Source organism: Typopeltis vanoorti, chromosome 7 (genome assembly GCF_054136105.1).
Source record: "Typopeltis vanoorti isolate ZY-2024b chromosome 7, IOZ_Tvanoo_1.0, whole genome shotgun sequence".
Classification (NCBI taxonomy): domain Eukaryota; kingdom Metazoa; phylum Arthropoda; class Arachnida; order Uropygi; family Thelyphonidae; genus Typopeltis; species Typopeltis vanoorti.
In genome coordinates this window covers 157,953,040-157,967,306 of record NC_143555.1, presented here as the reverse complement: position 1 = coordinate 157,967,306, position 14,267 = coordinate 157,953,040, and the positions used below count along the sequence as shown (strand labels likewise).

General features: G+C 37.4%; 1 long non-coding RNA gene across 2 annotated transcripts in view; it reads right to left on the bottom strand.

The window, feature by feature from the left end:
• LOC150105239 (uncharacterized) overlaps positions 1-14,267 on the bottom strand; it is a 112,393-nt gene that overhangs the window by 49,100 nt on the left and 49,026 nt on the right. Inside the window, exon 1 of one of the 2 annotated variants that reach the window (XR_016548598.1) lies at positions 5,507-5,605. The exons of the other annotated variant lie outside the window; for it this stretch is intronic. This is a non-coding gene — a long non-coding RNA (uncharacterized LOC150105239). Of the gene's footprint in view, positions 1-5,506; positions 5,606-14,267 lie in introns of those variants that run through there. 2 annotated transcript variants of the gene reach the window in all.

Here is a 14,267-nt window from a genome sequence, read left to right as displayed (position 1 = left end):
TGTGTGTAATATGCCCGAGCGAGTACGAAAGACAACTAATCAGAATGGGATAGTTAGTATATGGCATCAAAATAGGGAGAAGACAAATGGGCTTCTGCAATTCATGTATACTAATGGTAGAAGTAGTAGGAACAAGAAGGAAGAATTTTTGGCCTTGATTGGCACTTCCAGGCCACAGGTTGTCGGTATTACTGAAATATGGCTGACAGAAGATGATAAAGCTAGTGGGATTGAATGCGACGGGTATAGCGTGTTCAGGAGTTACAGGGAGAATAAATGGGGGAGGAGTGTTATTGATGATAGCTGATGAGCTATAGCCAAGGAGAATAGAAGTGGAACTGCAGGATAGAGAAAATAACACATTTGAGGCTATTTGGTGTGAGATTGAGGCTAGCAGAACAAAATATACAGTTGGGTGCTGCTATAGACCAGGTGGTGGAATAGATGGTGGAGATAGTATGCATAAGCAAATAGAAGAAATGAGTGGAAGGAGGATAATTATTATGGGGGATTTCAACTATGGCAACTTGATTGGAAGGAGCACAGGACACATAGGAGGAAGGCATTAGATTTTATGCGGTTATTAAGAGATAACTATCTGCGACAGCATGTAATGGAAAATACTAGGGATCAGAGAGTGCTTGACCTAGTAATCGCATCTGAGTATGTGGCTGTAACGAACATGACCATGTTGCCACTAATTGGTGAGAGTGATCATAGGATCTTGACTTGGGGGGTTCTAAAGGTGTGGAATTTACAATTAAGACAGGGTACATGTTGAATTATTGGGCTGGTAAGTACGACAAGCTTAGGAGTTTGATTAGTTCAATGCCATGACATGTAAAACTGCAAGGGCTAGATGTGGATAGTGCATGGGAAGCGGTTAAGAAGTGTTTGCATGAGGCAATGGCTCTGTATACCTAAAGTCCAAATAATAAATCAAGTAGGGGTTAAACGGATGAATAACACCATTAAGTTTGGGCTGCAAAAAAAAGAAACAACTATGGAGTAAATTTAAGGAGAAAGGACTGGCAGCACATGAACGATATAAAGCGCAGGCCAGAAGGGTAATGAGTGTGGTAAGAAAAGCAAAAACGGATTATGAAAGAATATCAGACATGCAGATTAAAGAGAATCCCAAACAGTTTTTTTGATATATTGCATGTAAAAGAAAAAATGTATATGGCAGAATGATTTTAAAGAATGCTGATGGTATGGAGATAACCGAATAAGTTGATATAGTTGAATTACTAAGCGAGCATTTTGCAAGAGTATATCATCCAGGTGGTGACATTGCAGGAATGAATGAACCAATAGATTATATGGGAATTTTGGTGAATGAAGTAAAGGTGAATAGTCCATTAGAAAACCTCAATATCAATACATCTGCGGCTTCGATGGTATACCAGCTCGTGTTGTGCCTGAAGCGGCTAAAGAATTGTCAGTGCCCTTGACCATTTTGTTTAATTTGAGTCTCGGGTCTGGGTTAGTCCTGAGGGGGTGGAAAGAAGAGAAAATAGTTCCACTGCATAAAGGAGGTTCCAAGACTGCTGTTGTAAATTTCCGACAGTTTAGCATATCAGGAATCGTTGTTAAGGTCTTGGAGAAATTAGTCAAGAGGAAAATACAGGATTGGATAGATGAAAATGGGATACTGTATGGGGGACAACATGCTTTTGTGAAGGGTAGATCATGCCTCAGTAACTTGCTCACGTTTTATAATACAGTGACGGCTGAACTAGATAAGGATAATGGGTTTACAGTTATTCTACTGAACCTTTCTAAGGCCTTTGACAGGATACCACATGGAATTCTAATCAGTAAACTGCATCATATGGGAATGGATTATAGGGTTGGTGAGATGGATAGGAGGGTGGTTGATGGAGAGATATCAGAGAGTGGTTTATTCAGGAGTAGAGTCCAAAAGACGGCCTGTGACTACTGGTATGCCGCAAAATTCTGTTCTTGAACCACTACTTTTCAATTTGTTCATTAACGATATAGGAAAGATTCTGAGAGGAAGTGTTCACTTGTTTGCTGATGATGCAATGTTGGGTAGAGCAATTGTGAGTGCACAGGATGTCAAAATTTTGCAAGATGATTTGGATAGTTTGGAAAACTGGGCTAAGGAAAATGGATGTCAATTTAATGTGGCACAGTGTAAAGTTATGCATTTTGGGGTGAAAAGATTAGCAGCAGTATATCACATGGGTTGAACTGTACTCCAGGAGATTGATGAGGCCAGGGATTTGGGAGCATCGGTAGATAGGAAATTGAAGTTTAGGGGGCACATCTGAAATGTGGCTAAATCAGCTCATCGAATCACTTGGTTGCTGAAAAATACTTTAAAAAGCCGAGACAAACAAGTTATTGTTCCTCTGTATCGAGCCTTGATAAGACCCCATCTAGACTCCTGTGCCCAGATATGGGTGCCAGGGTTTCTTCTTGATGGGGAGGAGGTGGAGAGGATCCAGAGACGAGTGATGAAGATGATAGCAGGTCTATGGAATGAACCTTATGAGAATAGGTTGAAGATTTGTGGGTTGCAGAAATTGGTTGATAGGCGGTAAAGGGGTGATATGATTGAGACATTCAAATTACTGAAGGGTTTCTATAAGATTAATTCAGAAGATATTTTTGAGAATAGGACTGGTGGTGGGAGGACTAGGGCCATACATGGAAGCTGGGCAAGAATGTAGTTAGCAGGGGTGTTAAAGCTAGGTTTTTTCTTGAAGAGTGGTGAATGAATAGAATAAGCTGCCAGAATCTGTTGTGGGTGCCATGACTGTGAACGAGTTCAAGGCGAGGTATGATAGATACTGGGTGAATGTCGAATAGTTGTTCTTGACATGATGTTAGGGCCTCCCTCGTTGAGTCTGTTGACTCCTTGGAGTAACATTAATAATAATAATAATAATTATATCATGTGCATGCAGGTACTACAAAAAGCCAATAAGGTAAAAGAGAGAAAACAACTGTTGTTTCTAAAGTCCTAATGGTGCTCCCTAGTGGGCTATATTTGGTTATTTTGGCTGTTGGGCTGATGTTCTCATGATGCAAGTCTCCCAAATTTGGGGTAGTCTCATGCCCCAAATTTGTTGAGGTTTGCAGCATTTGTTTAGAGCTGAGGCTGATTCTATAAACAATCTTTCATACTTAAACTTACTCTGGCTTTTTCCCAAGGTATTCTGTGGCAGGTATTCGGAGCATGGTCTGCAAGCCTAGAGTGGCAGTACTGGTGAAAACAGATGTAGTCGTTGTGTTCAGAAATTCTGATATTCGCTGTCCTGCATGTTTGGCCAAAGTAGGACAGCTTACAGCTGCAAGGGACCTGGTGTACTCCAGGTAGGTCTAAAGGAAGTGGTTGGTCTTTGGTGGACCAGATAAGGGATCCCAATTTTTTATATGGTTTGTAACAAGAAGTCAGGTCATATTTTTTTAGGATTTTGGTTATTTTTTCAGAGGTGCCCCGCATGTAGGGAATGTGTTCAGAAATTCTGATATTCACTGTCCTGCCTGTTTGGCCACAGTAGGAGAGTTTACAGCTGCAAGGGACCTGCCAGAGAATACATTTTTAAAAAGCCACAGTAATACACAGCAGCAGCAAGTTTAAGTATGAAAGATTGTTTATAGAATCACTCTCAGTTCTAAAAAACGCTCCAAACCTCAACAAATTCGGGTGGATGAGACTGCCACAATTTAGGAGACTTGCATCATGAGAACATCAGTCCAACAGCCAAAACAATTGAATATACCCACTAGGGAGCTCCATTAGGACTTCAGGAACAACAGTAGTTTTCTCTCTTCTACTTAATTTGCTTTTTGTACTGCCTGCATGCACGTGTCATATTTGTATGCTCTCATGAAGATGGCAATGTCACATTGCCGAAATATAGGAAGTATTTATTAAAGTTTCTTTTAATTAATATTCCAGTATATGTTGTAAATTCCTTAAATAATTTAATAATCATGTGTTGCCAACATATAAACCTTTCTACAAGAATCCATTGTTAGTATATTCATGGTTAGTATATTCAGTGTAGACATTCAGTGAACTCAGAATGTCTACACTTCAGAGTCAGGAAGAATTAATGTGTGCTATAAGAGGGTGGCTGACCTGGTTGGCCGAGTGGTTAGCATATCTGCTCTCCAGTCAATAGGCTGCAGGTTTGAATCCCGCATAGACATGGATGTTTGTGATTGTCTTCCAACTTCATACCTTCCTTCACCCCAGTATAGATACACTTTCCCAATACGGACTGGGTCACCATGGGAGCAGTAGACCAAACCTCCCGCAATGGGAAAGGCTTTCACCCTACAGTGGGTAGAAAAATAGGCTGTTCATCATCATCATAAGAGGGTGATGAGAAAGTATCCTATGAAAAAGAAGAAGAGAGTCAATATCTTCGGAGAAGGGCCTTAACAGAGAAAAAACTGGCTATGAACATTTTGTTATGGTGTAAACAAAGTGTTTAATCTAGTGGATGTGATGAAGTATATGTTAAACAAATCAGTAATAGAATAAGTTAGAGAATGGGTGATCACTTAAGTGTACGTTTTAAAAGGCCTTGGATCCAATTGATTTTGTATTTTGTTTCATATGCCAACTACGAGTAATCTCGTAGTGCATAAATTAAAATAGAAATAAATAAACGACGGGAAACACGTTATTATTGTCCTGTGTGCCAGGAAAAACCACCATTGTGCATGGAAAATTGTTTTAAAGTGTACCATTCGTTATTTGATTTATAAATTACAAGTTAACTCGTGCCTGGCATAGGAGGTCGATAATCAAATATGAGTATATTCATAGTTGGTTTGTGAGGCTCATATATAATATACTATACTTTTGCTGAAATTATTTTCCTTCTACCAAGCCCCCAGATGTGCTCTCCGCATTACTCACAAGCCATGGGTCCAAATTAAGGGTGCTTATATTACGGGTTAACTCGTGCTTGGCATAGGAGGTCAGTAATTGACATACGAGTATATTCGTAGTTGGCTTGTGAGGCTCATATATAACATACTATACTTTTGCTGAAATTATTTTTCTTCTGCCAAGCCCCCAGACATGCTTTTCACTTTACTCACAAGTCAAGGGTCCAAATTAAGGTGCTTATACTATGGGTTAACTCGTGCTTGACATAGGAGGTCGGTAATCGACATACGAGTATATTCATAGTTGGTTTGTGAAGCTCATATACCAACTACGAGTATACTCGTAGTCAGGCCTGGCTGGTGGCATGCACGAAGTGTGCAATATACACAGGTGCCAGAGAAGAAAAGGTACCTAAAAGATGTCAAAAAATATGAGATAAGAGTTTAAACGAACAATGAATGGTACCATTCTGTACCATTCATTGTTCGTTTAAACTCTTATGAATGAACATCGTCTTCCGTTCGGGCCCCTTCAGATCTTCCTGGAAACAAACAAATAAAGTTTGAAATTGTATACTGGACCCGATTATATCACTGTAATTTTTGATTAAAATTTATGAAACTATACCTAAAATAGTTCTTTATTTTTTGATGTATCATAAATTAACTCATGATTAATTGTTGAGTTCCATTTAAGGGCCGGACCACATGCATTCGTTCTGATTAAAATCTGGATACTAGACAAAGAAACAGCCTCTGTGTGCTATCGACCATAGAGTCGCAATGTACTGTGACAGGATTTCACTAAAATGAAAGCCAGACGAGTCCTTTCAGCAAAATTAATGTAAAGAATATTTGAATAAATCTCTTAACTTTATATTACTATTTTATATTATTTTGAAAATTTATATAACTTGAAAAAATTTGTATAAGCAGGACTAATCTGTTGGTTATATTATACTGTAAAGCAATTTTCGTTTGTTTTTCATTTCCTGTTCATTTTATTTAGACTTTATTCAAAAAAAAACTTTTTTGGAAAGGCGGCGAACATTAATCGCACACACAAGAAAAATACTATGCGCCCGTTCCTGCTTGTAGTTGGCGGCGAACGTGTTAAATGTCTAATTTTTGTATTTTGGTCTTGAGTCAGTGATTTTTGTGGATTCTGAAAGAAACAATAAAAAAGTCATTGTACCAATCGGAGTGAACCCTTGTGCAATGATAAACACTCGGTAAAATAAATAATCACTTTTTAAACAAAATGGCACAGTCTACAGAGTTGGTTGTGACTTAACTTTATTTTAGACTCTAGAAAGTAAATCTTGACCGAAGTAAAATGGCTACAGGAGATAGTAATTCTAGTCATGAAGTTTCTTTAGTTAAAGATGAGGAATTTTTTAAGTTAGTTAATCCAACTTTAGTAATATCTTCTTTCTCAGGAGATAGTAGTGAATGCGTAGAAAGTTTTAGATATGCTGAAAAAATCAGAGATTTAGGAAAAGGGTCAGATTTTCAGTTGTTAATTATACTTCATAATAAATTATTGGGCAAAGCCAAAACATTCTTAAACACATACCCTTTGCTGAGAGACACTGATAGTAGTTACACTTGAAAATCTACTTGAGAGTAGATTTTCAAGTATAAATTCTGATATTAGCAGAATTTGCACTTGAAAATTCTGCTAATACTCTTACACTTGAAAATTCTGCTAATATCAGAATTTTCAAGTGTAAGAGAATTAGGGCCTAACATTTGCAAAATTCATCAGTGCTTCCAAGGTAATAGGGAGTCTGTTTCAGAGTATTACCACACACTTTGGAGCATTGCTCATACATTTAATGTTTCATCTGAAGAGAGATCCTCTTTAGAATGGTTGCTGTTTAATCAATTTAGGCATGGCCTTAAAGATAACTTGAAAGAACCAGCATACAAGAAAAAGGTTAAAAATCTTGAACAATATTTTGAAATTGTTAGGGAAAAGGAAAAGATAGAGATATATTTCATTCCACAAATAATAAACGTGTAAACTCTTTTCAGTATAATGAAACTCATTCTCCTAACATTGTAGCTACAGATAAAGTGAGAGAAGGAAAGTTTCAAAAATTAAAAGTTGCTAAGAAAAAGAAACAGTCTAAGGAAATTTCTGTAAATCTAACAAAAAATGTTCCAGAATCTGAGTCCAAGGTGCAATCACATGATTTGGGAAAATTAGAGGAACTGAAAATATTTCTTAGTGAAGAAATAGAAAGACAACCGAGACCAATAGTAAAAGGACAGGGATGTCTATTTAAGATGATATCTGATTTATCAATATCCAAGATCCTACAGATAATCAATCTTTCTTTTGTAAATTTAATGGTATTGACAGGAATAAAACATCTCAAAAGAGATATGTTCCAAAATGCTTTAGATGCAATAAACCTGGTCATTTTGCTAAAGACTGTTAGGTTAGGGATAAATCTTGTTTTCAACATAAGAAATGTGAGAATAAAGGAAAATCTGGAAATAATTATTATTCCAATATCATACTGGCAAAGACAGAAATGTCAAACTACTCATTATACATGGGTAAAGCTAGAGGCAGCTCTAAATCCTGAAAGAGAGTTTGATTTAGCATTAGCTTCTTATGCTAATGGAGATAATCCTTTGATTGTCTCCATTAGCATAAGGATTTATTCAAGGATCAACAAGGATTTATTGAAAATGTGCCTTGTGAAATCTTACTTAACACTGGTGCACACATTTCACTCATTTCTTATAAAATTAATAAATTGTTTAATAAAATTAAAACTCTAATTCCAAATGACACTGTTATTTTAAGTTATCCAATTAAACTAAAGGGTATATTTGAATCAGAAATTTCAGCTGATAAGCAAATAAATGCTTTTATTTCAATTCCTTGTTTTCCTTTGAAAGTTTGTCATCCTATAATAAATTTAGTTTAATCCTTTATCCTAGTGTGAGCAAACAGATTTTGTGGCTGAAAATATCTTCAGGACTGAGGTAAGGTAATACAACACCGGGCAACTCGCAGCAAAGGTGGATCAAGCTCTCACCTCCTAGTCTCAGTATCTCCCATAATGCACAGCACATGTAATGTTATGTTACATGTTATGTAACATCTCATTATCTATATGAGATGTTACATAACATTTCATATAGATAATGATATTGAAAATAAGTAAATTAGTTTTCAAGCAATATGTTTTCAAGCAAAATAATAACAGTAAATATGCCTATTTACTGTTATTATTTATAATTTTTCATCTCTGTAAAGAGACTGTGTTACACTCAGTGTTAAGTAATTCCACAAGGATTCATTCCGATTGCTACAATGACTTTTAACTCTTTTAGAATCCAAAAATAAAAAATATATACATACAATGAAACTAAAACATTATATACATTTTAAATATCATTAAATAAATAAATTTTACAGATATCAAAAAGTGGTATGTATATGGGGGGGGGATGAGAGTCTGCACGATTTTAGGTAACTAGTGGTCTACCACAAGGATTAGTCCATGGTCCACTGTTATTCAATCTGTACATTAATGACATTGGAAAGATTTTCACAGGCAGCATATGCCTATTTGCTGATGATGCAAAGATAGGTATAGTGAGTGGCGCTAGAGTCACCATAGCATGTGGCAGGGAATTTGAGCTGTGCTGAAGAAAGTGCTTATTAATGAATAGTCCATTTTTCTATGTTTTTGTAGTGCTAAGTTGTATCTGGAATATGAGCCCTTCAATGGTTATTTTTTTGAAGTTAGTTGTTGTCCCGATATCGTGTGTTCTGGTTACCGAGAAGATGGGGTCGGAATCGAATGCATAACGGTGGAAGACAAGACGAAGGATAAGTTTTCATTATTTAAGTTATTTCATTTTATTTATTTATATCTAGTGTACTTAAATGTTTTGTGTGTAATTGTTTTGTACTTTTTCTTATAGTTACACTTCCTAATACTTATTAGCGTTTATTTTTTGACACTAATTAGTTACACTATTTTGAATAATGGCAACAGCGGCAGTTAAAATAGCAAATGGCATATCGCCAAGCCCCCCCCATTTAAGTACTCCATTTTGTGCGATATAATACAGGACTTGCTGAATGTATGCATCTCGACGATTGTATATGTGGCAGGAGAGAGAAGGGAGAAAACATATATGTACAAAATGCAGGCAATGGGAGGGACTTGGTGATTTAGAAATGACCATAACTGACCTTGTTGAGTCAGAGATGGGATATTCTCCATGTAGAGAGAAGACTGGTATGATAGAGCGCGAGAGAAGTATGAATAAAATAACAAGAGTGAGGAATATGGAAAGGTTGAATGATTCTGAAGTTTTAGGAGATAGTCTCAATTGGGTGGATGAATGACAAACAAGAGAGGCTGACTTACAGAGAGAGATAGATGAGCTGAAAGAGCAGGTGGAATGTCTGGGGAATGAGATGAGAAGTGTAAAAGATGAGATTAGGCAGATGGAAGAGACAAATGCAAGGCAAATCAGGAGGTGTGAGAGAGAGTTATGGGAATGAGAGAAGAGCAGAGAATAGGAACAATAGTAGAGGAGAGGGAACCTTCTCGAGGTTCGAGGTTTAGAGGTGCAGGAGGAGAGTGTGTTCCACACACGGAGTACTCTGGATGTTAGTAAAGCTGTGGGACTGGATGGTATTTCAGCACGAGTTTTGAGAGAATGTGCTAATGAACTGACAGCACCTTTGACCTGGCTTTCCAATGAAAGTCCTGCTGCAGGAAAGGTGGCCATGGAATGGAAGGAAGGTAAGATAGTGCCATTGCATAAGGGTGGTAGCACAGTGGAAGTGTCTAATTATAGACCAGTTTGTGTGTCATCAGTAGTTAGATCTTGGAGAAAGTAATGAGGGACCGTATACAGCACTGTGGCAGGGACTGTGGGCAGATGAGGGTAATGTTATCTGTGAGAGTCAACATGGATTTGTGAAAGGGCACTCTTGTTTTAGCAAAATGCTAACCTTTTATGATAAAGTTACAAGAGCATTAGATGAGGGAAAGGCATTTACTGACATTTTCCTAGACTTAGCAAAGACATTTGACAGAGTGCCACATGATAAGCTGATATTCAAGTTGCAGCACATGGGTCTGGATGTCAGATTGATCAACTGGATTCAGGATTTGCTGTCCGATAGGTATCAGAGAGTTGTGTATGGTGGAGCAATATCAAAGAGGCAGAAGGTTACAAGTGGGGATACAAAGGCTCAGTAATGGGACCTATATTGTTTAACCTTTATATCAATGCCATTGTTTGTGGATTGCAAGGGGATATTCAGTTGTTTGCAGATTATGCGAAGCTGGGAAGGGTTATTAGTAATAGTGCAGATGTGGTACCCCTGCAAGAGGATTTGAATAAGCTAGATGGATGACGAATGAATGGGGGTGTCAGTTTAATGCAGCAAAATGTAAGGTCTTGAGGTTTGGAACACATTGATGGGATGCTGCATACTCTATGGGAGGAGTTAAACTGGAGGAAGTAGCGGAGACGAGAGATTCGGGGTTGATGATTGATAGAAACCTGAAATTTTGGGGACATATTGCGAAGGTGGTGCAATATTGCTGTAATAATTGCACCACCTTCATATTGCTGCAATAATGAGAAGAACACTGACCTGCAGAGATAAGAGGGTTATCCTTCCGCTGTATAAGTCTATGATCAGACCACACTTGTTCTATTGTTCTCAGATATAGTCACCAGGATTTGAAGGGGATAAATTAACTGTGGAAAGGGTACAATGGCTGTTAACAAAGATTGTATCAGGACTGTACAATGTTAGTTATGAGGATCAGCTGAGAGAGTGTGGACTGCAGAGTTCGGTGGATAGAAGAAGGAGAGTTGATACGATTGCGACTCTTAAATTGTTGAGAGGTGGTTACAGGACTGACACTGGGGAGTTCTTTCGCTTGGTTGAACAGCAGGAAGGAGTCATGACAAGGGGCCATCCCTGGAAGTTACAAAAGGAAACTGTGAGAAAGAGGGTGAGGAGTGGTTTCTTTGCATGGAGGGTGGTTGAACCATGGAATGTATTGCCTGATATAGTGGTGAGAGCGAGTACGGTCAATGCGTTTAAGGAGCGGTATGATAGACCTTGTGTTTCCTAGAAGGGACCCTTCTCGATGAGTCTTGATAGACGTGTGTCTTAGAAAGGTCCTCCTGCGATGAGTCTTTTGACTCCAAGGAGGCCTGAATAATAATAATAATCAGGAATGCACTGATTTAGAGCTCTTGCAGAATTATTTGAATAGGCTGGAATTGTGGGCATGGAAAATGGATATCAGTTCAATGTCAGTAAATGTAATATAATTCACTTTGGTGTATTATATTGGCAGGATTATGCTAGAAGAAAGTGATTAACCTAAGGATCTTGGAATGTTAGTAGATAGCAAGTTGAAGTTTAGGGGTCATGTAGCAAAAATTGCAAATCCAACTCAAAGGATAATTGTAATGCTGAAATGAACTTTAACAATTAAAGATGAGGATGTCATTTTGCCTCTTTACAAAGCATTGAAAAGACCCCACTTGAACAAATGTGTGCAGGTCTGGTGTCCTGGTTTCTGTTGTGATTCTGATACAGTGGAGAGAGTGCAAAGGCAAATGTTAAAAATGATATCAGAAATACTGTGGAATACTGATTATGAAGACAAAATGAGAATTTGTAGACTGCAGACACTAGCAAGCAGGAGAGAGAAGGATAATATGAGTGAGACGTACATACGTCCGAAAGGGTCATACAGGATTTTATTTGATATAATTTTTCATTTTCTGGAGGGTCAGAAACAGTGGTGCACCCAGGGAGGACACCAAGAGGCCCTGGCTCCCCCCAAAAGAAAAAGGAAAAAACACTAGAAAATTTTCCCAAACTCTTTTCCTAATTAAAATTCTTTTTTTTATTTATGTTGTCTTCTATTTCTATACTACTTATGAATATTGGCCTCATAAGGTGGGAATACCGTATAGCTCTTGGGAATCACGGCCGCTGAACACAAGGCAAACGAAGTAGTGCTCTTGAGTACCGAGCGCTACTTCGTTTGCCCGAACCGGGCTAGAGGAGATCATGGATATCATGTATTGGCGATCACTGCAGATGCTCAGTCATAGGTCGTATGTGCATTCTCAAATTGTATACTCAACTCGGCCCCCCCAAAAGATTAAATGATGAGTGCTCCCCCCCCCCCCCCCCAAATATCTTGAGTGCTCGACTCCCTCCAAGATTAAATCCTGAGTGCCCTACTGGTCGGGAAAGGAAAAGAGGGCATTCTTGGAAGCTGAGAATGAATGCAGCTAAAAGAAGGGGATGAGGGCTAGATATTTCTCTCAGAGGGTAGTGCAAGATTGCAACTGCATGTTGTGTGGACAAGCAGTGTGAATGAATTCAAGAATAAGTATGATAGCTAGTGTGTATGTGGTATGTGTCCCCCCCCCCCTTGGTGAGTCCCTGACTTCCTGGCAGCCCTCTTAATATAAATAATATTTTTATTCAGCATTTCACACATACCATTACACTGGTGGTGGTAAGATGTAATAAAATATTTTTCTTAACACTGAATAATTTACAGAATTGTAACAATAGTTCAGATATGAAATTTGCTCCTTGATCTGAAAGTAAGGATTGAAGAGTCCAATATCTACAAATAATCATATTCAAGAACTTTCTTTCAATAGTCGCTAAAGTTTGCTCTTTCATTGAGACTGCTTCAGGGAATCTTTAACATATCTGTGTCTACTAGAATATACTTATTGCCTTTTTTAGTAGTTGGCAGTGGATCTACCACACCAATAGCAACGGCCTGAAAAAGGTCACATTGGAATTGGAAATGGTTGTAGTGGATCTTTTCTTCTGAAAGGGGGATCTTAATTGGCACTTATGGCATGATTTTGCATATGTGTATATGTCACTCTACATACCTTTCCAGATGCAATGATCTTTCATTCTTTCCCAAGTTCTATAAAATCCATAGTGTCCTGCCAAATCAGAATCATGGAAAGTGTACATAATCCAAGGAGTCATTTCAGTCAGTGTGCCAATAATTTTACTTTCAACTTTCCTTCTTCCATTTGTCTAGATGAGGGGTTGCCAACCTTTTATAGTTCATTCGTCAATTTTTTCATTTTTTAGTTAAGATGCGCCATACAAATTTATACCACTTTTTAGCCATTTTAAAATATGGTAATATGGATATATTTAATAGTTATGCATAAAATAATTTATTATATATATGGTAATATAGACACTTTTAGCAGTTTTAAATAAAAGGATTTCATATAAAGACAAGATAAACATTAATCATTTTATTGAGACTTTTGAAATTGCTTTGCTTTTGCTAAGCTTGTAACGTTTGGAGTTAAATCAGTTACGGAAAGCATTAAACAGTTTTTCAAATTTGAATCGGTCAGTCATGACTGTAGTTTGTTCTTAATAATTTTCATTGATGAAAATGCTTGTTCGCATCTGTATGTAGTTCCAAAACGACTGATTATCTCTGAGCAAATTTTCTTAGTTCTGGATAATGTCCCCGGCAACGATCACCAGAAATTAATTATATCAGAAGCATCTGGGAGTGATGGAAGTTCATTAAATTTCATTTTCAATAAAGAATTGGTTTTGAGATCAATAAGTTCCATTTGTATGTTACTAGGAATCGTCAAGATTTTTTGTTCAGTAAGTGAAAAGGGATTTATAAATGCGAGTATGCAATCTTCTTCTTTGGCAAAATCGCTAAAACGACTGTTAAAGGACTCTTGCAATAATCTGAGTTTCTCAGTATATTCTGTAAAGTTGCCATTATCTTCAACAGATTCACTATGTTACTTTAAATGTGGAAATTGACTTAAATCCCCATTTTCTAACTGGGAGATGAACAGTTTGAATTTCATTTTGAATGCACTGATGTCATTTACTAAGCTAGGAAACAATTTGTTCTTGCCTTGCAGTTCCAAATTTAAATCATTGAGGTGGATGGTAACATCAACTAAAAAAGCTAAATCAAATAGCCATTTGTCATCACACAACAGGGCTTTTTCCTCATGCAGCTCATCCTTCTCTTCCAGAAAATTACGAACACTTTCTTTCAGCTTCCAAAATCTACTGAGAACTTGTCCTTTAGAAAGCCAGTGCACCTCACAATGAAGGATGAGATCACCATATTCCATATCTAGCAATTCACAATATTCACTGAATTCTCTTCTGTTTGTAAAAAATTGTGTATACGATTTATATATATATATATATATATATATATATATATAAATCATATACATAATTTTTTAAAATTTTTCTCTGGGGTTCAGTGCGCCACTTGTGCCAAAGGTTGGCCACCCCTGAACTAGAGGCTTTGATGCTCTGGATTTGGTGA